Source organism: Panicum virgatum, chromosome 6K, assembly GCF_016808335.1.
Source record: "Panicum virgatum strain AP13 chromosome 6K, P.virgatum_v5, whole genome shotgun sequence".
NCBI lineage: Eukaryota > Viridiplantae > Streptophyta > Magnoliopsida > Poales > Poaceae > Panicum > Panicum virgatum.
The window spans coordinates 33958987-33982011 of record NC_053141.1 but is presented as its reverse complement, the minus strand read 5'-3'; the positions used below and the strand labels follow the sequence as shown (position 1 = coordinate 33982011).

At 41.8% G+C, this 23025-nt stretch overlaps 2 non-coding genes and 1 pseudogene across 2 annotated transcripts; 2 read left to right on the top strand and 1 right to left on the bottom strand.

The window, feature by feature from the left end:
* The first annotated feature begins 7071 nt into the window (after nt 1-7071).
* Nucleotides 7072-7142, top strand: TRNAG-GCC. The gene has a single exon. It is a non-coding gene; the product is annotated as a tRNA-Gly (tRNA).
* A 2116-nt stretch (nt 7143-9258) lies between these two features.
* On the top strand, nt 9259-9329 carry TRNAG-GCC. Its single transcript has one exon. It is a non-coding gene; the product is annotated as a tRNA-Gly (tRNA).
* A 445-nt stretch (nt 9330-9774) lies between these two features.
* On the bottom strand, nt 9775-15164 carry LOC120712286 (annotated as a pseudogene).
* Nucleotides 15165-23025: the final 7861 nt, after the last annotated feature.

Sequence of the window (23025 nt, the reverse complement as noted above, 5' to 3'; positions counted from 1 at the left end):
TGAGCTCGATAAGTTTGTTGTGGTTTTCATCGACGACATTCTTATATTTTCTAAAAATGAAGAAGAGCACGCAGAGCATCTCCGCATTGTGCTTCAGCGCCTGCGGGAGCACAAGTTGTATGCCAAATTCAGCAAGTGTGATTTTTGGCTCAAGGAAGTCCAGTTCTTGGGCCACATCATCTCGGACAAAGGGATTTCTGTTGATCCTAGCAAGATTCAGGATGTCCTGGAGTGGCAGGCTCCTACCTCTGTTCCCGAGATTCGATGTTTTCTTGGGCTTGCAGGATATTATCGCCGGTTTGTACCGGACTTCTCCAAAATTGCTAGGCCCATGACAGAATTGCTTAAGAAAGGGGTGAAATTTGCTTGGGACGACAAATGTGAACAGGCTTTCCTTGCTTTGAGAAAGTTATTGACGTCGGCCCCTGTCTTGGCTCAGCTGGATATTACTCGGCCCTTTGATGTATATTGTGATGCATTAGGTACGAGTTTTCACTGTGTCCTCACCCCTGTTGAATCCAGCTGGCTATTATTCGGCCCTTGATATGTATGAAATGTGACAGGAACGGGCCTCGGCTGTGTACTCATGCAAGACCAGAGGGTAATTGCTTATGCTTCCAGAGCTCTCCGGCGGCATGAGGAGAATTATGCTACGCATGATCTGGAGTTGGCAGCGGTAGTGCATGCATTAAAAATCTGGCGCCATTATCTTCTGGGCAACCCTGTTCATATATACTCAGACCACAAGAGCCTAAAGTATATCTTTACTCAGAATGAGCTGAACTTGCGCCAGAGACGGTGGTTGGAATTGATTAAGGATTATGATCTGGAAATTCATTATCACCCGGGTAAGGCCAATGTGGTGGCAGATGCATTGAGCAGAAAGGCAAGTTGCAACTACACCTCAGCAATGCCTATGCATGCAACTCTATGCCAAGAGATGGAAAAGTTGAATCTGGCTATAGTCGCTGAGGGTACACTTACCAATATTACCCTCACTCCCACACTGCGGGATCCAATTTATTGCTGCTCAGAGAAATAATATTGGCATGGAAAAGATTAGGCAGAGGCTCAGGGAAAGTGACCCTCGTGTGGCATGTTTTCAGCTAGATGGCGATGGTGTGTTATGGTTTAAGAACCGGCTGGTAGTACCTAAGGATTTAGAACTCCGGAAACAAATTCTTGATGAGGCTCACCTCTCTAGGTATTCTATCCATCCGGGCAGCAACAGGATGTATCAGGATCTGAAATAGCGGTTTTGGTGGACAAGGATGAAGCGGGAAATCGCTAGTTATGTGTCAGAATGTGACACCTGTCGGAGGGTTAAGGCTAGCCACTTGAGATCAGCCGGCCCCTTGCAGCCGTTGAGTATTCCATCCTGGAAGTGGGAAGACATTAGTATGGATTTCATTGTCGGTCTACCCAAAACTTCCAAGGGGCATGACTCGATATGGGTTATTGTAGATTGTCTCACCAAGTCGGCCCATTTTCTACCAATAAAGACCACACATACGGCGAAGCAATATGCTCAGCTATATATAGATCGCATTGTGAGTCTTCATGGGATTCCAAAAACAATCATTTCGGACCGGGGTGCTCAGTTCATTGCCCGGTTTTGGGAGCACTTTCATGCCGCCCTCGGCACTCAGCTCCTCCGCAGCTCGGCTTATCATCCCCAGACTGACGGTCAGACGGAGAGAATAAATCAAATATTAGAGGACATGCTTAGAGCTTGCGTGCTCACATACAGCCAGAAATGGGATGAGTACTTGCCATTGGCCGAGTTTGCTTATAACAATAGTTATCAAGAAAGCATCAAAATGGCTCCATTTGAGGCTTTATATGGACGGAAATGTAGAACGCCATTGAATTGGTCAGAAGCTGGGGAGAGAACTTTCTTTGGGCCCGATATGGTGAATGAAGCAGAAGAGCAAGTTCAGGTTATTCAGGAAAATTTGAAGATTGCCCAATCCCGACAAAAGAGTTACGCGGATAAGAAGCGTCAATCTATTCTGTTTCAAGTGGGGGATCATGCCTACCTGCGGGTATCTCCAATGAAAGGGGTTCAACGTTATGGTGTGAAGGGAAAGCTCGCACCTCGCTATGTTGGGCCTTTTCGTATTAGTGAGCAGTGTGGACCAGTGGCATACCGCCTAGAGCTTCCTGCTCACTTGTCCGGAGTTCATAATATTTTCCATGTCTCTCAGCTCCAGAAATGCCTCCATGTTCCAGAAAAGGTGATTGATATAGAAAAATTGCAACTGGAGCCCGATCTCGTCTATCCGGAGTATCCAATTAAAATTGTTGATCACAAGACCAGGGTCACTCGGAATCAAACCAGTGATTTCTATAAAGTGCAATGGAGCAATCACTCCGAGCGGGAAGCTACTTGGGAGACGGAGGAATTTGTTCGGACTAAATGTCCGGAATTGCTACAAGTCTATCGAGGTACACACAAATTTATAACTCTCCCTTTAGCCCTTCCTTAAATCTCGGGGCGAGATTTCTTTTAGGGGGTAGGATTGTAACAACCGCCTCGCGGACGGTCCGCACCGGGCCGGCAGACGGTCCACCCGAGGTGACGCCCAGATATTTACCTCCTTGTGGGACCCGCCTGTCATATCTTCCTCCTCCCTCTGCTCACCCCGTCCCGAGACGAGCAGAGCCCGACCGCTCGCCTCGACGTCGCCCCTCCCCTCGATCTCCCTTGTCCGGCCATCTTTCCTCGATTCCTTGCGAGAGTACCTTCCCGAGCCCCTCCTCCACCTTCTCCGACCCCTAGCCCCATTCCTCCCCGGCTGAATCGTCTCAACCACCGCGGGTCACCATTGGAGCCCCTTGAAGCTTGCTCCATTGTCGATCCGCCTCTCCAGACGTCCTCCGCTCTAACCGACCGCGGGAACGGGTTTGTGGTAAGTTGCTTGTGCTCCCTAGCCTTGTTCCCCTTCCGTTGGGTGCTGCCGGCGTCGGTGAGCGACCGCCGCTGCCGTCGCCGCGCTTGTGGCCGCCTGGTGCACGGTGTCAAAGATAGGAGTCGCGGACGGTCCGCCCGGGGGGGGGGGGGACAGTCCGCAGGTCAAGTTAGGTTTCATCCAGAGACGGTGTCGTCTCTGGTAGTTTAGCAGAGTCGCTTGCGGACAGTCCGCTATAGGGGAGCGGACCGTCCGCCGTTGGGGCTTGAAATTGTTCCAGAGACGATGTCTCTGGTGGGGTTCGCAGGATTTGACAGCGGACGGTCCGCTACTTGGGCGCGGACAGTCCGCAGTAGAGTCAAGGAGTTTGTCCAGAGGCGTAGCCATCCCTGGTAGATCGATTATGTGAACCGCGGACGGTCCGCCAAGGGTGGCCGGACAGTCCGCAGGCGGTTTTAGAAAGTGTTCCAGAGAAGTTGTTGCCTCTGGTGGGTGGGCGTAGGTGTACTGCGGACAGTCCGCTAAGGGTGAGCGGACGGTCCGCCATATAGATGGAAGTTTGTCCAGAGACATACTTGGTTCTAGGGGGGTCGGTAGACTAGTACGGCGGACGGTCCGCCCCTTGGGTGCGGACGGTCCGCAAGGTATTTTTAGTTAAAGTAAAGTAGTTACATCTTTGGGCTGCACTCATTTATTCCATATGCATACGTGTAGCATCCGCAGCTGAGGGCACCGTATTTGAGGTGATTGCGGCACCGCAAGAGCAGCCGACGCAAGCCCAGGAAGAGAGGTGTGAGCACCCGGCTCAAGGCCCGGTTGAACTTAGTGTCGAGCAACAAGCGCAAGGCAAGCCCCGGAGCACAACCTATTAATTTTAAATTTATTCCATCTATATGTATATCTATTACTTGTGCCTTACGTATAGAAATTGGTTGAAGCTCTAGTTGCATGATCTCTAGGGTTCCTTGAGTTTATACTAGTATAATAGGATGATAGTAATGCTATGCTTAAGAGTTCTCGGTAGAAGTCGAGTGACTTCTTGTCACTCGCGAGATATAGGATATATAGAAGTCGAGTAATTTCCAGTTACTCGCGAGACAAAGGATATGTCTAATTATATTACAGTACTTGCGTTTTGGAAATGGATATGGAGATGTGAGACCGGGCGGGGATGGTGTTTAGGTATGGCAGCAGGACAGGGTTTTTGGTTGTCTTAGCCCCGTCTGTGTCGGTTAAGGACCGGTCGTTGTGGCAGTGCTGATCGGGGATTGAATTGTACTAACCGCATGCCGGGAGTAGGAGGTAGTCGAAACCGGTAAGCCTAGTACTGCCTTGCTTCGAAAGTACAGGACTCCATCTCACCTCCTGGGGTAGTCGAGTAGTCGCAGAGAATTGGGAATGCATGTATTACTTTTGGTGGTCTCATGTTGAGCTCGACTGACCATATGATGGTGGGGCGGTCCTATAGTTCGAGGCGGGGAGGGGAAGGGTTGGTGCGTGTGGTCCGACGGGGCTTATGCGGGCCGTGTTGGTTAGGTCCACCTTGCAAGGTTAAATCGGATCGATTCGCCGTGTCTCGCGGTTATGAGGGCCTTGGTCTCTTTGTCACCTCGTAGAAATGATCTAGAAGTGTTAGTGATAAATGATGGAACTATCTGAATCATTATTGTATTGCTCCAACATGATTGAGTAGATATGCCAACATTAGATGAGAGTCTTCCATATGAAACTTGTGGCTAAAACATTGAAAGTAAGGAATCAACCCTAGGTGTTTTTTTGCAAAATAACTACCAGCCAAAAGCCTTGTATGTCTAGCTATGTGGGCTAAGTTATACCCACTGGTCGGGTAAGCCTTGCTGAGTATTAGTATACTCAGGGTTTGTTGCCACAATTATTTCAGGGCATGCAGAGGTAGACTTTTGCCCCTGCTGCGCCAAGTTCATCCGCCGGGATGCAGAGGGATGGGTGGTCGTGGAGCCAGACGTTTAGTTAGGGATCTCCCTAGGGCTCACTTTTGGTAGCTGTAGGCCCCTTTCCTCTAGATGAAATAGGATTTCAGTAATGTAAAGTTTGTGAATTACGTATTTATTCAAACTCGGTTTGTAAAACTTAAGGTCAAGTTCTATGTATATTTGTTGTATTTTCAAATGTGTCGTACTTGTACCATCTGCGCCCACCGTCGCGTGGGACTATCGGTGATGTTTCGATCGGGACGTGGGTTGAGAAAGGACCGCCAAATTAAGCCATTAAGCTAATGAGCCCGATGCGTTCAAATGACGGCCATTACGCTTAATTAGAGTTTTAATTTGGCGGTTCTATCACACAAACCTCAGTAGGAGATTTTTCTGGATTAATAAATTAAACGATTTCACCAGTAGACTGAATCGTTCCAATTAGAGGAGACAGCAGCTGGAGCAGTGCAAAAATGTAGGAAGATCTTTTTTGACATAAGAATCTTACGTATATCTATCTAGGCACATGCACCACTGAGTCAATAACCGATGGCAAAAAATAATTTTATGTGCAAGCGAATGTTGGCTAGCTAAGCATATTTCTTGGAGTAGAGTTTACAAAGCGTGCATACATAAGTCAACTATATGAAACACACCATTCCCCTTCTGTAGTCTTTGTTTAGCTAGTTTGCAGGCCGTTTGTTTTCCTGGCATTTTTCGATTTTTTCTCTGTTTTTAGTCATTTGTGTACTTGAGTAGGTCAACCTATGTTTGGCCTACTACAAGAAATGTCTGTAAACTGTTTTCTTCTTAATAAAATACGTGCTCAGACACGGTCGCGAAAAAAACTCACGATTTTCCTAATAAGATGTACAGTTGTGGGTGAACACCAGATCAGAGACGCGTGCAGTTGAAGCATGTCTCTAATATGGAATTTTAGACCCATATTAGTTCCGCGTCCCTTACTAATATGTCTTTTTTGTTACTTTTTGTAACTTTGAATATCTTTTCTTACTGTTAATGCATACAATCATTTAGGAATCAATAGATCAGGCAAGCATTGGGAGAGCTTTAAGGCACTGTAGTAGTACTGCATTTCTGCGGCCTTTGCATGCGTAGCTGGCTGTGCCGGAAAGGATGAAAGGTGATGGAATATGAGAACTTTGGTGATGAGGCAGTGTGTAGACACTGCAAAATGTAGGACTGAGCTGGAAACAGTGACCTTCTACCCAAAATGGAACATATACCTTGCAATTATTGGCACAACACGTTCTCATGTTTGCTAAGGAATGCCTTTGTCTGGAACCCTTCAGATGTACGATATTGTGTTTAGACACATAATATTTCTGATAAGCCAAATTTCAAGTATCATGCCCTTATTAGTGCCTAATGTGCATTATTTCTGATCACTCAATAATTAGAAAGAGAAAACATTCGCGATCGAGAAAAAAGAAAGAGAAAACATTGTGAAAAATGGATCCAAAATATCTGCCCATACTCTTTTTTTCTTCGCCTGGTTTCGATGCGCAACCGGTTGCGCATTAATCAGTTTGAATATGTGGCCATTATTTTGGTCAAAGCTACTGCAGCGCACCGTTCCGATCACGATGCATCATCAGGCATGCATGCTGGGTAATAGGAACCATCACTAGCATAGCGAAGCTTTTAAGAAGCAACGATCCTTGAAGCTTGAAAATAGAGCCACTCTTTTTGGAGGAATTTGAGATTTTGGAGCATCGCCGGCCTGCCGGCCGGTGGAAACGACTGATCAGGACTTGAGAGGATGTTAGTTCTCCGTAGGGTACGTAGGCGTCGCCATCAGAGAGCTCTTGGCCATCACCAATGATCAGCTGGGTGATTCGTTCTCTGCCTTGCTTTTTTCTGATGAAGCTTCCTCTGGCTTGATTGGCGCCCACAGGTCACTATTGACGAGCACAAAGGCATAGTTCATACGAGAAAACAGGGCAAGAAGTGCATGGACGACTTTTTGTGATAAAATTGAACGTTAATTGATGCAACGCATGTAGTGTAGCGCAGTACTATTTGGAACGATGATTAGTACAAAGCTGGGAAAAAGTTCGACTTTCCAAAATAGGCCTTCATAGCATGAATACATGAACATATTTTTTAGTCATAAAAGCACCAAATCCTAACAAATGTCTGGAATAGTCTATTTGTTACAATGACTTGAAATCCGAAAACAAAAAGCACCAGTGGTCTAGTGGTAGAATAGTACCCTGCCACGGTACAGACCCGGGTTCGATTCCCGGCTGGTGCATGAGCTTTTTTCTTTTTTTATTCTTTCAGTCTTATTTCCCCCCGTTTTCAAAAGTGGAGGTCATCTGACTTATTTTTTGTGCTTCAAAAGATCTGTGCATTTGTTTATCTGCTAGGCTACGAAAGCATAAGGCCCACAGTTTGAGAAAAGAAATGTTTGTGGGCCAGTTACTCCGACTTGTTCTAAGTCGTGTGATTTCGTTTCTGAATTTCTGGATTAGATAAAGTCCCTTTTGGCAGTTTGCACACTACAATTAATTTGTACATTTCAGGGGCCAATGGGCCATCCACCAGGTGGTTTTGTAAACTGTTCAGTAACAATGATGAAGAGTCAAGTTAATTCTTTACCATTTGTGTGCTGTTATCTGGACATGTTTGCCATTTGACTGACTAATATGTGTGTGCTTCATGTGAGCAAACCTGGAATATTTGAACTTGGACTAAACACCTTTTTTTCTCACGGGTACTTGGAGACCTCTCGCTAAAACAAACAACAAGGTATCACTCTGCTCCAGTTTTCATTTTGATTGTTTTCAGATAGCTTGAAATCTCCAACCTTGAATATTTGCATATTTGTTTTTATTACAGGTTGTCTTACTAATTTCACTATAAAATGGCAAAGGAGAAGGTGTACAAAAAGGAAGGAACACGAGATGGATCTGTACATGTAGTTCGTGGTTCTGTTCATGCTTGTACTTGGTATTTTTCATTATTTGTTAATGATAATCTAATAATTTTCAGCTTATAGAGGGGACATGATTAGTCTTGTAGGCATTTTTATTTTATTATTTTTCTTTGAAAATGGGTTGTGAACTGGAATGATGTAAATTTCATGGATGGTGTGATGCGATAAATTCTCAGTTTGTTCAAGAAAGGCTCAGAATTTTTAGTGTTCTAGTGCTTGGTTTGAACAGAATCGAAAATATCAACACAGTTCTTAGTGCACTGGATCACAACATTGTTCAGCAATTAAAATGGAATGATAATCCTTGAAACTGTGAGATGAAACACTCCATAGTAGGGTTGCTTCATTCCTGGTTTCATTCTACTTTTTATGACGTAACAGTGAGATGAAACTCTCCATTGCACATGGCCTTATAACCTTTATTCTTTAATTATTCCTTAATCTCATTTCACACTGTACTTAATAGTAGGGCTGGAAAAATAGCTCGAGGCTCGCGAGCTGGCTCGAGCTCGCTTCGGCTCGGCTCGGCTCGGCTCGCGAGCGGCTCGCGAGCCTCCAATGAGCCGAGCCGAGCCTACTTCTCAGGCTCGTGAAAATGACGAGCCGAGCCGAGCCGGCTCGCTGTGGCTCGCGAGCTCAGTCCACTGAGGCTCATAATGGTTCATAGGCTATTATGAAACACTCTAACCCTAACCTGTGGTGTGACAATATCAATATTAATCTATATCTATGCTTAATATGATTATTGTTTATTGATTACTTTCATTTCAACACATGTATGCGCTTTATATATTTATATGCACTAGTCAATGTCTTATAATGTGTATACTAAATGCATAGTATATATTTTGTGCCAGGCTCGCGAGCCGGCTCGAGCCGGCTCACGAGCCGGCTTCGAGCCGAGCCGAGCCTCCTCAGCGAGCCGGCTTCGAGCCGAGCCGAGCCTCCTCAGCGAGCTCGCCAAACTACCGAGCCGAGCCAAGCTCGGCTCGCTCATGCACCGAGCCTCGCCGAGCCTCGCTCGGCTCGGCTCATTTCCAGCCCTACTTAATAGTCCCAAACTCCTATTACATCTTTTAACAAGATGCATACAAAAAAATATTGCATTTGTAAATTGGGGGAAGCGTAAGAAGAAAACGCCTCCATTCCAGAACATTAACTCTCTATAAAGCATAAAAGACAAAGAATATTCAATTATGATTTGCCCAATGGCTTTTGCTCAATCAACAACACTAATTTGCTACATCATTGATATAGCATTTCGCATCCAAACTATTGGAATAAGTAAAAAAATTCACTAGATGCATGCAGTCACCACTCACCACCATTGTAGTACTAAAAGAGAGAATGCTCACTGCAAACCATGTGGAGGCTTAATGTATAGTTCTACAAATATTGAATTAATCATGTGAAACGGCTATCTCACATAATAGCACCAGTGGTCTAGTGGTAGAATAGTACCCTGCCACGGTACAGACCCGGGTTCGATTCCCGGCTGGTGCACTAAATTTTTTTAATCTCTTCACCTCATTCTCCCTTGTATTTAGCTGACCTCTCGCCTTATTTCCCCCTGTATTTAAACGTCGCATTGACTCACTATCAGCGGACTGGTGCATTAAGTTTTTTAATCTCTTCGCCTCATTTCCCCCTGTATTTTAAATGTCACAGTGACTTGCTATCTAGGGACTGGAGTGCCCGATGATTTGGCACTCGTGGAATGCATAGTCTCGTACCCCCAACTGTCCTACCGTTTAGTCTTTAGAAATTCAGAGAAAATCCCACAGAACATCTTAGTAGAAAAGATGCATACCGCTGCAGCTGTACCTTGAGGAGAAAATGTCAGGGTTGTCTAATTCCCTGGAATTCAAAAGTGTATTGAAAAAGATACCATACCACGAAAATCGAAAGAACCGCATTTGTAAAACAGGGAAGCGTAGGATGGAAACTCTTACTCACTCTATAAAAAAGAAGAATATTCTTCTTTCTTTTTTCCTTCTGGCATTGGTATAGTGAACAACACTAGCTTGTTGCGCTGTTCTTATAGTTATTTCGCATCCAAAGTATTAAATATCAACAAATAATGAAATCCACCAGATGCCTACTCACGTAAACCACCCTGGCAGATACCTGAAGCGAAAAATGATAAGCGGACTATGGTTGGAACCTTCCAGTCTTTGCAGTCATGAGCTTCTTCCCTGGTTTGTTCACACGGCTGACGACTGACTTTCTGCGCCAATCATCTTAGGAGTAACCACCAATCTGGTTCACCTGGAAGGTTACAGCAATTCAACATTTGCTTAGCAAAGAGCGAAAGACACGTTTGGTAAGAACGTGGCCTGCTGTTTCAGTTTCTTGGTCGTGAGTCATTGCATAATCTGTAACTCTAGCTCATATGCTATGGTGTCCAAAGCTGCCTCTGAAGAGCCAGCATACAAAATTCATACCAAGAGTGGTACTCAAGATTCCCAAAGTGCTATTGCACTAGAGATCAATATCGATCCTTGAAAAAAAATTACCTTGAATGCTGATGCAGCACTGTGCTGACCTGAGCATGTCCATCATCGATTCCCTGTGTTGCCCTTCCGTGAAGATTTACTATGTTGATTAAGCTTGCACTGACAACAGGCTGATAATACCCCTGATCCACTGTTCCTGGTGAAGAGTTTGTTTGACCATCTGTAGCATCTTTGTTTTAATAGTAACAAGCTCCCGTAAGTCGGGTGCTACATTTCTTATTGCGGTGCCTCTACCCAATTCACCAAAAAGGAGCAATTTTTCCATCATCACTCTGGCTATCAAACATGGCTGGAACTTAAGCTCAAAATCAATTTGGAAAGATTTACAATTGTGCCCATAATGTACCTTTTGCGACGAGATCTATCTCAGGTGCATACCACAACCAGCTAGCTTTAGATGTAGAACACCAAGGCCTCCATACTCTACTGTTTGCAGTTGCCATGCTGCTATGCATTTCCCTGAACTTATGCCTGATCTCCAATCTAGACGAACTACCTTTTGCAGCCAGCCACTATGGGGGCAGCCAACACTCTTGAGTTCACTCCTGCGGAAATTGTCTTATGAGAAATAAGTATGACGATGACTGCTCATTGATCTATAGTATAGCATGTTGAATAATTCTTGAGGGATTCTGCCTTTACTCTCATAACAACTTCTGTTTCAGGAAGTACTATCCACAACAATGTAAGCAATAACTTTCTAATTGCTGTCAGCGAAAAACTGAAAAACCAAGAGATAAATCCACTACTCCTGACTGCACAGCAGTCTACATCTAATTGACCAGATAGTGAACCTGGAATTGGTAATGTACTGCGTGTAAATACAGCTCTTGAATGACTAATTAGCTAAGCTGACAGAAAAAAAAACAATTTAACTAAAAAGTGCTACAGGTCCAATCCATGTGGGCAAGTAACTACTGTGAAGTGTGAACACCAACATGAATAGTTGGCCTGGACATTGACAGATGCTGTAGCCGCATGCCCGCATATATAACTTCGAGGATGAGATTGTGAAACTAATCTGTCAAGTGAAAGGCTAGTTGGCCAAATCTTCACAGGGACCTTGTTTTATAGGTCAACAAAAACCTTTAGTTGAGATCCTATTGAGGACCAAATAACAAATATTAAGTGTAAGGAGCAAATAGATAGGCGAAATTAGCAAAAGCCGAAAAGCTTTCTAAAGAAAATAGCTGGGGTTTGTTTTATATATCTTGCTACTTGGTACAGTCCTATCTTCTTGCAATCGATGGCTTACATTTAAGGAAGTGGCATCTTCTAGGAAAAAGTATACTCCAAGGGTCCGAGACTACTACAAATCAAGAATGAGTGCGTAAGCTGATCTTACTTGGAGATGTACTGCACCTTCTCTTCTGGTGGATAGAAAATTATGTCATGAATGAATATCAGAACTACAAAAAGGTGAATGAATACAAAAAAACTATCAGGTTTCAGAATAGAAAATATATTTACTGCAGAGAACAGGAATGTAGATAAATGTTCAGAGCTACTCCCTCCGCTCCAAATTGTAGGACGTTTTGACAAATCTAAATAGATAGTTTTGGCTATGCACCTAAATATATGCTATGTCTAGATACATAGCAAAAACTATGTATCTAGATTTGCCAAAACAACCTACAATTTGAATCGGAGGGAGTACAAAAGGAAAAGTGGGATCCAATCGAAATGAACTGCATATAGCCATATACACATAACAAATCACAGCATAGAGGCATCGAGCTATGATATAGCAACTTCATCCAAAGATGCTATTCCTCATTTTCAAGATACACTGCAACTATCCAAATCAACAAGTCGAGTAATAAGTAGATACCATACCACCCAAGGATAATTTCAATTTTTGAGTATTCGTAATATGAATATACATCTTTAGAGATGTGAAAAATCAATGAAAACTAGTACAATTTGTTTTGTCAGTAACAGGAAAACAACCTTAAAGTAGCATCAGTTTTAACACCTTGTACTTTTGGATCATTCAATCATTATCTTTCAACCTATGATAGAAGTCGTAAATAAAATAAATCAGTGGAAAGTCAGAAAGCAACAAAAGTGACAGCAATTATTAGCAAGTTATTTTCTTGTCACAACCTATTCAGTTTCACAACATCTAACTAGTTTTTAATCTAATAAGTGTTTACATGCTTCATCGGTAAAGGAAATGTCATTTTTCATTTTAGGTACGGCAATTTGGCAAACAAAAGATGTTGCAGTACATAACTAAAAACATATGCCCTGAATTCTGTACATAAATTATATAGTAAATTTAGAGAACCACAGTAGTAAGATAAGGAAATAGTGATCAACTATACCATTCTGTCCGTGAGGTGCAATGACAAAATTTTCAGAATAATATCCTCCGTTGTCCTTGCAACCTAGGAAGTAATGGAGCATGTGTATGGTGCACGAGTTTTCTACAATAGAGGAATAAAAAAAGTTGATCCAAATACACTGCTAGATAAGATTAAAAAAGAAATAAGTGACCTGGGTCTTATCAGGAGCAAATGATTCAGATCAAATATACCTAGAATGTACCTTTTGAGCTGCATACTGCTATTTCTTTTTGTTTCTGTACAATTGAACCGTAACTCTGAAAGTCTTTTTTATTTATATTAACATAATAGGCAGCCCTCCAGCCTGTACCTTTCAAACCAATACAATCAAATTGGACTTTCTATACTCCTATCTAGCTCACAGTTAGTACTTTCAGTGTCATCAATGGCGATTCCTTTTTCTAACATTTCCTTCTTCAGAGATTCCATCTTTGATTCATTGCCGAATCTCGCATAGTTACGACCATGATTCTATATATGCTACTGGTAGGCTCCACGTTCTTGTGCAACATTTGCTGATACAGACTTTCCATATCATGTACTCTCCCTGAACTACCCAATGCACTAAGAAGTGTATGGTATGTTCTCTGTGTAGGTTTGATGCCATACTTGTGCATTTCTTGGTGAAGCTCCAATGCTCTACCAGCATTGCCCTTGTTGCAGCATGCTGATATTATAGTATTGTAGCTGACAACATCAGGTCTCAGCCCGTGATTTGTTAAGCTGCAGATCAATTGTTCAGCTTCGTCTATTTGTGAATTTTTGCAAAGACCTTTTAACAACAAATTGTAGGTAACTATACTTGCAGATACTCCACTATTTTTCATCTTCTCAGCAAGAACAAAAGCCTGCTCAATGGCACCAGACTCTATATAAGCATCGATGATTGAGTTGTAGACCTGTGCATTTGGTAAAACATCCTTGTGTATCATATCATCCAAGATTGCTACAGCTTCTGGGATTTTTCCATTCTTGCAAAAAGCATTTACAACTGAACCAAAAGAGACAACATTTGACTTTATACCCTTCTCTTGCATATCAGATAGAACAATGAGACATTTCTCAAGTTGGCCAGCCCTCCCATAAGGCCATAAGTGTCAATCAGTGTATTGAAAGTTTCCACACTCAGATCCACTCCACTATTCTCCATCTCCATCACCAAATCCTCTGCTTTGGTCACCATCTCTGCCTTGCACAAACCATTTATTAGTGCATTATAAGTGATGTGATCTGACCTAATGTGACGTGATCTCATCTGCTCAAATATGGAGAAGGCCCCTTGAAGGTCCCGAATCTGACAATAGCCATTGATTAGAGTGTTGTAGATCACTCGTGTTGGGGTCAATCCCGTGTGCACCAGCATCTCCAACACCTGTTCTGCCTTTGCAACCTTTCCTTCTTTGCACAAACCATTCAGAAAGATACTGCAAGTGTAAGACCCAATCATGATGCCCTTCTTCAAATACTCTCCAAACAAAGAAAGCATGGTCCATGAATCTCCATTTCTAGTGAGACCATCAAATAAAATGCTGTATGTGAAACCATCCGGAACCAACCTATGCGATGCCATCTCATCCAACAAGGCTCTCGTCTCGTCCATCCTGCCAGCACGGCACAGCCCTGACAGCAGGATGTTATAAGTGATGACATTCGGCTTTGGGCCCTCATGGAGCATTTGATCCCGCAGCCTGAAACCAGCCTCCAGGTCCCCACCCTTGACATGCCCATCGATCATCGTGTTATATGTGATCCTATTTGGCGCAACTCCCCTCTCCGCCATTTCATCGAACATCTTGAGAGCGTCGCTGCCCTTCCCTGCCCTCCATAGTCCCGCGATGACCACATTGTACGAGAAGGCGTCGGGCGGAGGAGCCCCTTCGTCGCGGCCCATCCGCTGCAGCATGCCGACGGCCTCATCGAGGTCTCCCGCGGCGACGGAGGCCTGGATGGCCTTGTTCCACGCAAAGGTGTCCGGGCGTACCCCGGCGGCCACGAGAACGCCGAACGCGGCACGCGCGTCGGCGTGGCGGTCGAGGGAGAGCAGGGACTCGAGGAGGAGGTTGCAGGATGAGAGCGACGGCAGCGGCGCACGCACGGCGCCGTCGCCCGCGCTGGCGAGGAGGGACAGCAAGCGGAGCGCGCCGTCGGGTTGGCGGAGGCGCGCGGAGGCAACGACGAGGGCGGAGGCGGCGTCGCAGAGGAAGGAATGAGGGGCCGGGTCGCCGTGACAGTCGGCGGCGGCGGCGGCGGCGGCGAGGGCGTGGTAGAGGTCGGGGACGTTGGCGGCGGGGGGGTGGGAGGAGAGGAGGAGGGACTTGGCGAAGTCGACGGAGCGGTGGAAGCGACCGGCGGCGAGGAGGGAGGCGAGCTCGCTGAGGCAGGCCGCGGAGGCGGAGGCGAAGACGGAGGAGGAGAGGTGGCGGCGGCAGAGGAGGCGGGACATATAATTTGGGAATTGGGAGCATGGGCATGGCCCATGGTTCGTCTCGGGCTCTCGGCGAGATTTAGCAGGGTTTTGCAGCTTGCCTTTGCACTGCATTTCATTCAACATCTTCTCCTTTCTTTTTTTTTCAAACGAACATTCAACTTTGAGTAAACATAAAACTGCACACTTAGCATGAAGAAATAATTTATATTCCCCAAATGTTCTCTCTCAGATCCTGTTTTAAACATTTTTTTGCAACGGAAACCTAAAAGATAGGCTATTATAGCTTTTGAATTCTTTAGTTTGAAAATATTAGTTAGTTGTGTGTAAGTTCTCCCGGTAACATAACATTGTAAATTTGTGAACTTTTTGTAAATATGTACCTTAAAATAGGGGACATACACATAATTGTAATGTTCTAAATTCAATATGAAGTACTATTTTTATCAAAGACAATAGTGTAGCTTTTTTTTAAAAAAAACAATACGCAAACACTCACATACACGCACGCACATTCACCCTTATGAATATACGCAAGTAAACATAGAGCCGCCAGATTCTCGAGATTGATAAAGTCACCATAGTCGCCTCGCTATTGATGGGCACGTTGTCTACCACTGAAAGAATGGCGCCGGTTAAATCCTAAAATAAATTTAGAAAAATGTGAGCACCCCTGCTAAGTTTAGGACTTGAATTCAGATGGACAAGTTCCACCACCGCAAGGATTTTGAAATACTTAATGTTGCATCATGTTAAGTTGATACTTCCTCTCCTCGCAAGATAAAAAAGTGGGTACTTCCTCTCACAAAGAAATTTGATTAAATTTCATCAATGGCCCTTAAACTTGTCCTGAGTTCTCATCTCGGTCCCGGTACTCTTAAAGTACAGATAATAGTCCTTAAACTTGTCCCACACTCTCATTCTGGTCCTCAATCTTGTCCCTAGTTCTTGTACGGTCCTCATACTCTTGAAATGCACATAATGGTCTGTAAACTTATCCTACGCTCTCAAACAAGTCCATATACTTTCAAAATATATAGAAAAAATATATGAATTATTTCAAACTTTTATAATTTCTAAACAATTTCTAATCTCACTTAAAACGATAAAAAGTTCGTGAGGCAATCATCTTGGATACAATATTTGATGATTTCTAGAGTTTTTATTTTAATACATTTATTTAATAGTTGATTTCATTTTAGAGATTAAAAGAATACTAAATAAGTTATCCTTTGCTCCAAAAAAATCTTGAGAAACCCAAAAAATAATTCAAATCTAGGTTACTTAGTGATTTTGATGTTTTACATTTAATTCATGATAATTTATTCATAAATTTTAGATCCACTTTGAGTGAACATTGAATTCCAAAAAAATTTGAATTCGATCCAACAAAATTGAAATAATTTGCAAAAGTTTTTCTAAATAAATAGTGCATTTTAGAAGCATATGGACCTGGATGAGATTATATGACAAGTAAATATTTAGAAAAAAATATACGTATTATTTCAAATTTTTAGAATTGCAAATCAAATTCTAATCTCACTTAAAATTGATAAAAAATTCATGAGGTAATTATCTTGGATACAATATTTGATGATTTCTAGAGTTATTATTTTAATAATTTTATTTAATACTTGATTTTTTTGGAGATTAAAATAATATCAAAATCATTTATCCTTTGCTCCAACAAATCCTAAAAAAATTAGAAATATAATTCAAATCTAAGTTATTTAGAGATTTTGATATTTTACATTCAATTCGTGATAATTTATCCATAAACTTTTGAACCACTTTGAGGGACAATTAAAATCCAAAACAAATTTGAATTCGATCCAATCAAATTTGAAATAATTTGTAAAAGTTTTATTTAAAAAGATACTGCATTTTAGATGCATATGGACCTAGATGAGGGTATATGACAAGTTTATGGATTGGGATAAAAACGTGGGATAAGTTTAGGGGTGCCTTTTAAGAGTACAAGGACCGGGATAAGAACTCGGAACAAGTTTAAGAAGCGGGATGAGAGCGCGAGACAAGTTTAAGGAGCGGGATGAAAGCGCGAGACAAGTTTAAGTAGCGGGATGAGAGCGTGAGACAAGTTTAAGGAGTGTTATGTACATTTTAAGAGTACCGGGACCTGGATGAGATCTCAAGACAAGTTTAAGGACCACCGGTGAATTTGCGCAATAAATTTTGCTTTAACCAAAATGTGTTGCCTTTTGATCCCAAGGAAAGTGATGGTCTTTCACTTTTGCAAATAAATGTTGCTTAGCAAACCTGATCTCGGAACAACAACTCTAATTATATTGATCTCTATCATATTTATGTATATTTAACAAAGCAAATTTATCAGAATATAGAGTTCCTTTTCAAACTGGAATCCCGCATTAACATTTTCCTTTGTTGAAACATCAATGTCTTGGAAAAATCGAGATTTATCCTATCCTTACTCAGCTCCAAAATTCCAATAAAAATGTGTTATCCTTCTACGGTTCTTGAGCACTCATGATCACAAGAAAATGATGTTGTACATGGAGACAAGAGCATGTGAAGTTATTTTGTTGGTCGTGACCAATTGAAATTGTAAAGGAGTAAGGCTGGATAAAAAAAACTAGTTAGCTCGCTCGGCTCTGCTTGTTAGCGGAGCCGCTGGCAAGCTTAACGAGCTGAAAAAAAAATCTTAACATATTAACGAGCTGGAGCAAATATTAACATGCTGATAGCCCCCAGACCAACAATTCCCCATTATATCTTTTTATATTTTATGGGAATATTTTTATGTTGTTCCTGGGACAAAAGTATATTCATTATTTATAAATCATAATTGAGAGTTGAGAAAGAATGAGTTGGACTGAATCTTGCTTGGGAATAGTAATTCGTATCCCCCTCCACCCAAAAAAAAAACCCTGAAACAAGCATTCCTTGCTTCATGCAAGTCAGGATAGAAAGTACAGACATCATCCTCAATCAATTAAAAAAGTTATATTTCCTATACCAAATGTATAAAATAAAATTTCAATCACACAAATATATTTTTAGGGAAAATTGTAGTTTGCACCCTCGAGCTATCATAAAAATCCGATTTTCAACAAATCAGGCAAGTTTGACCCTTATGGTGGTTTCAAAGGTGGTTTTTCATTTTTTTAGAAAAATAAATATTCAAATTTAAACTAAAAAATCATAAATAATTCATTTTAAATTAGAAAAATATGAAACTAGTATCAAAAGTTTTCTATAAATGTACCCTATCTATTGGCACTCTACTTCTCAGTTGTTTGGATCCATTTTATTTTCATAATAGTTGGTTGCTTGTAGTTATGTCTATTACTTTTAAATAAATAAGATTCAAATAGAAATATATATGCTATATTTTTAGAAAAGTTTTGGTACCCATTTTATTTTTTTTATTTAAAATGTTTTTTTATTTTTAGATCTAATTAGAAATTTTCAATTTTATTAACAAACCCATCTTTGAAACTACCCTAAGAGCCAAACTTGTCCTATTTCAACAGTTGGATAGCTTTTGTTATCTAGTTTTGTAGTTGAAGGTTGAAAATCGGACTTTTGTTATACTTTTGGGGTGTAAAGTGGGCTTCTTCCTATTTCTTAAAACAAGGTATTCAAGACCGCAATTCAATGTGAGAATTCTTGTGATCTAGAGCACCAAGTGTTGGCGCTTTGACACGCAACAACCACTGAACGGCATGCCGTTTAGGCCAGTTGCACTGATCGGTATGCCACTTCAGTCAGTTGCTTAGTTTTTGGAAGAGAAGCAGAGGTAGGACAAGAGGCGGAGACTATATATATACTAGCCACCATGCCCGCGCTTCGCTGCGGCTGGTTGCCAGCCACTAGACCATGACAATGCAAACACGTCACACGGCAATAATAACATTAAAATGTTTGTTTGCATGACCCAAATTCCTAAATTTCACTAAAGATCCTTCAAAGAAACTAAAAGTGGACAAATAATTTACATTAGACCGAGAGAATCAAACTCTATAGTTCTTCGATGCAATATCAATAAGCTGATGTGCCAGAAAGATGTGAGCAACCAAAGGCAGGAGCCATAATGGGCTGAAAACATCGATACAATGATAGCTGGACAGGCTTGGTCCTAATGTGAAACAAGTTTCCAGGGCTAAATGTACTGAATCGACAATGGTTTAGCTATTTCATTTTTTGTGAGCGAAAACTAGATTGTCTGATTATTAGAGTAGCAAGCATCTTGCTACTTAAAGATGTAGTTAAATTTAAATTTTAAATGATTTCATCTCCATTTACTGAAAGCCTGATATTCTATCATATATTAGACGCATGCCTATCTTATCCAATGATTCTACCAATTCTTTGGGATGCTTTGATGACATTTCCTTACCAATTTTGTTTTGCTTTAATTTTCTGCTCATGTCATTTCTAACTCCAGTAACGGAGATAGCTTTTGTGAGCTCAGTCAATGATGAAGGAAAAAATAATTTTATGATACTTTCTAATTCCTGACAATCCTCTCAAATTATGGGTATTGAAGTGATTCTATTTTCCGTGAAAAAATTGTTTGATTCTATGGGTATTGAAGTGACATACTTCTTGCTAAAGATGTGGTACGGTTTGATGGTTAAATTGATTTGTTTTCATTTACTTAAAAGTATAGATATTATATATTATTAAACGCATGCCTACCTTTGTTCTTGGTGTTTTTTCTTATAATTTTTTGCTTTATTTTTGCACAATTGCATGTCATTTATGATTCAACCACCGGAGAAAGATTCAGGAGTTTATATTCATTCAATGAATCAAACAATTCTTATACTATTTACTCCAATCCCTAGCACTCTTCCAAACTAAATACCATGAATGCCTGCTCTAACATTTCTACAAAATTTAATTTGAACCTATTTCAACTATGAATATGATTTGCCAGTGGGAAGACTTGGAGCTTTGTCCTCTTATATTTGTATTTTTTGTCAGGCCCGAATCCGCATCTACGCAAAGGAAGTATAATAATAAAAAAATATATAAGAGAGAAAATTTAGTGCATATATGCCGAGCATCTGGGGCCAAGGCGTGGCCGTGCGGGGTGCCGGGAAGACCCGCAGTCTAGCCGGAGCAGGGGTCCGCGGGAGCCGAGGCGCAGGCGACGGTGCAGCGTGGGGCGGATGCGCGAGTCGGCGATGCAGCGGCCCTGTGAAACCTTCTAGGATGCGGGCAGCGGCAGGTAGGGCAACGAGCGGCCGCCGGTGCCGGAGGCACAGCCTGAGGCGCATGAGGTTGGGGGTGGCCGGCTTGGGTGTGACGGGAAGAGGAGGAACATGACTGATTTGGTGATTTGGATTAGATTGGATATCTGGGCCAAAATTTTGAAGTCAGTTTTTTGGGCCAAAGTTTAGGATAGCTCTTGATGTATGGACTATCTTTAGATTGGCAGCTGGATTATGAACCAATGTCGATAAAATTACCTAAATATACACTGATACAGTTACATATATAAATATATATATACATATATGTAAAAAATAGTAAAATAAAAATACATTCAAGGATTGGTTGGACGGAAAAAATGGAAATGCATGGGAAGAAACAACAAGAATATGAAAATTGTAGTAGAAAGAATTGATTACAACCAAAATTAGAATTATAGCAAATAAATAGTCTAGTTTCTAGGAGACACAATGTGCATGCAACAACCACATACAGCCTCCCTATAAAGCACGGCCATTACATCCTTTGTTTCCTATGTATGCATATATACCGTGACTTTTCATTATGTTCATTTCAATAGCAGTATGTATAAATTGTTGAGTGTTCTAATATGCCAGTACAACATGGTTCTCATCGTACTATTGGAACTTACAGTTATGAGCTATCTGAGAATAGGTTTTCAAGCAGGTAGTACAACAAGCACCGAACGAGGGCAAAAGTGGAGAAGGGGTTCATTGAAATGAAGGGAATGTCATGCTTATATAGGCATGAGATGGAATCTGGGATGCAATGACTGTGGGAACATGGCAATAAGAAAAAGACAGGAGCTAAAGAATCATACTGCAAGATGAACAACCAAGTGAGAGGATGGATCACTGCATGCAATAGTGCGTAGCCCACCAATCTGCACCACATGTCACTTTCAAGATGAACAGCCGAGTGAGAGGATGGATCGATGCATGTAATAGTGCGTAGCCCACCAATCTGCACCTCATGTCCCTTTCAAGGGTCAGAGGAAGGACGCTAGCACTATGCTCTGGTTCGGTGTAGCACATAAACAACACGTTATTTGCTATAGGAAATTTCCATGTTCATGAACAACTACATTTTTGTTATGTCACATCACATGCATGTACTACTGGTGTGGTTACTAAATTTGTGTTGCCTAAATGTTCGCATTTGGTGCTTAACCAAGAGTACTTTTACCCTTTGTTATCACATGCATGGCATTTATTGCTGGCCCACTATAGAAGTATCATTGTATTAGGCCTAAGTGAATAGGAAAAATATATTCATCATGTCTGGACATAGTACCTGCTAGATGACTGTTAATGAGAGCGATGGATCGATGCGGCAAATGCTGCCAAGTTATGAGATGTCCATAAGCCACATTGAGTCGTCCAAACCATATCAGATGAGCCAAAAAAAACACAAGTGGATCGAGCCATCCAGACCGAATCGGATGTAGCTAATATTTTAGGCTAACGTGGCCCTTCTAGCAGACCGCGAAAATGGCGTGGCCTTATAGTTTAAATATTGCCTGCGCTTGCATTATAGATTTTGTTTTGTCACTTTTTTATGCTATCTGAGTACCCAAAGTTTCGGCTCATTCGCACCATCATAGGGGGGCTCAGCGCCGCCAGGTGTATTGTGTTTCCTGGCCCATTTACTTTGCTTCTGGCCCATGCCTACAACGAGATGACGTGAGCGCTACAATACGTGATAGTTATTGCTACGTTTTTGGTTTGTTTTTTTTCCTTTTTTTCCTTTTCTTTCTCTTTTTATTTCTAAAAGTAAATTTTATTCTTACATTTTTCTTTCACTCCTTATCGCTTCTAGATCAAATTTACCATAATCATGCTCTAAACTTAACCTTTTTCCTAATATTTTTTCACGTAGGCCCCAACAGTGCTGCGAGGGGGGACATAGATGAGGAGGGGAGTGAAAGGAATCGGTGCTTGTAGACTGCAACCTAAAAACCATAACCTATATCTTCCACTAATTTACACAAAATTTAAACAAAATTATTCTATCTAGATGTGCAACTATCAAAATTTATTTAAAAATTCATTTAAAATTAATACTTTTTTGTTGAATTTAGCTGATATCATATGGATATGTAGAAAACGGCAGAAGGGAGCAAAGCATAGACATCTGCGTGTAAAAAAGTGCCCATGTGGTGTCCCAAACCACCGCGGGACATACACGAATGCTAATGTTAAGGATTACGTGCGGGGGGGTGCAATGATGGATTCCATCGCAGAAGTGTTTTCACGGTGCCAGTACCCTTACTCTTTTTTATGCTATCTGGCTGCCCAAAGTTTCAGTTTCAGCTCATACGCTGCATCACAAAAGGCTCACTGCTACAAAAAAACTGATTAATCGAGGCGCTTTGAAAAGGCCTTGGAGGCGGGAACGTTAAAAAATCACCTCGGTTAATGCCTGCGATTAACCGAGGCGGTCATTTTTTATTAACCGAGGCAGTTAAAAAAACCGCCTCGCAAAATATATTATCCGAGGCAGTTGTTTTATTAACTGAGGCGGTTAAAACAACTGCCTCGGTTAATAATTTACGGAGACGGACATGTACAAAGTGTCCGCCTCAAAAAATTCGGCCCAGCCCAAATGAGCCCATGAACCCATTCGCTGAGAACACTATATAACGAAGAAAACCCTAACCTTCACTAGCGCTGCCAGGTGCGATATCTTTC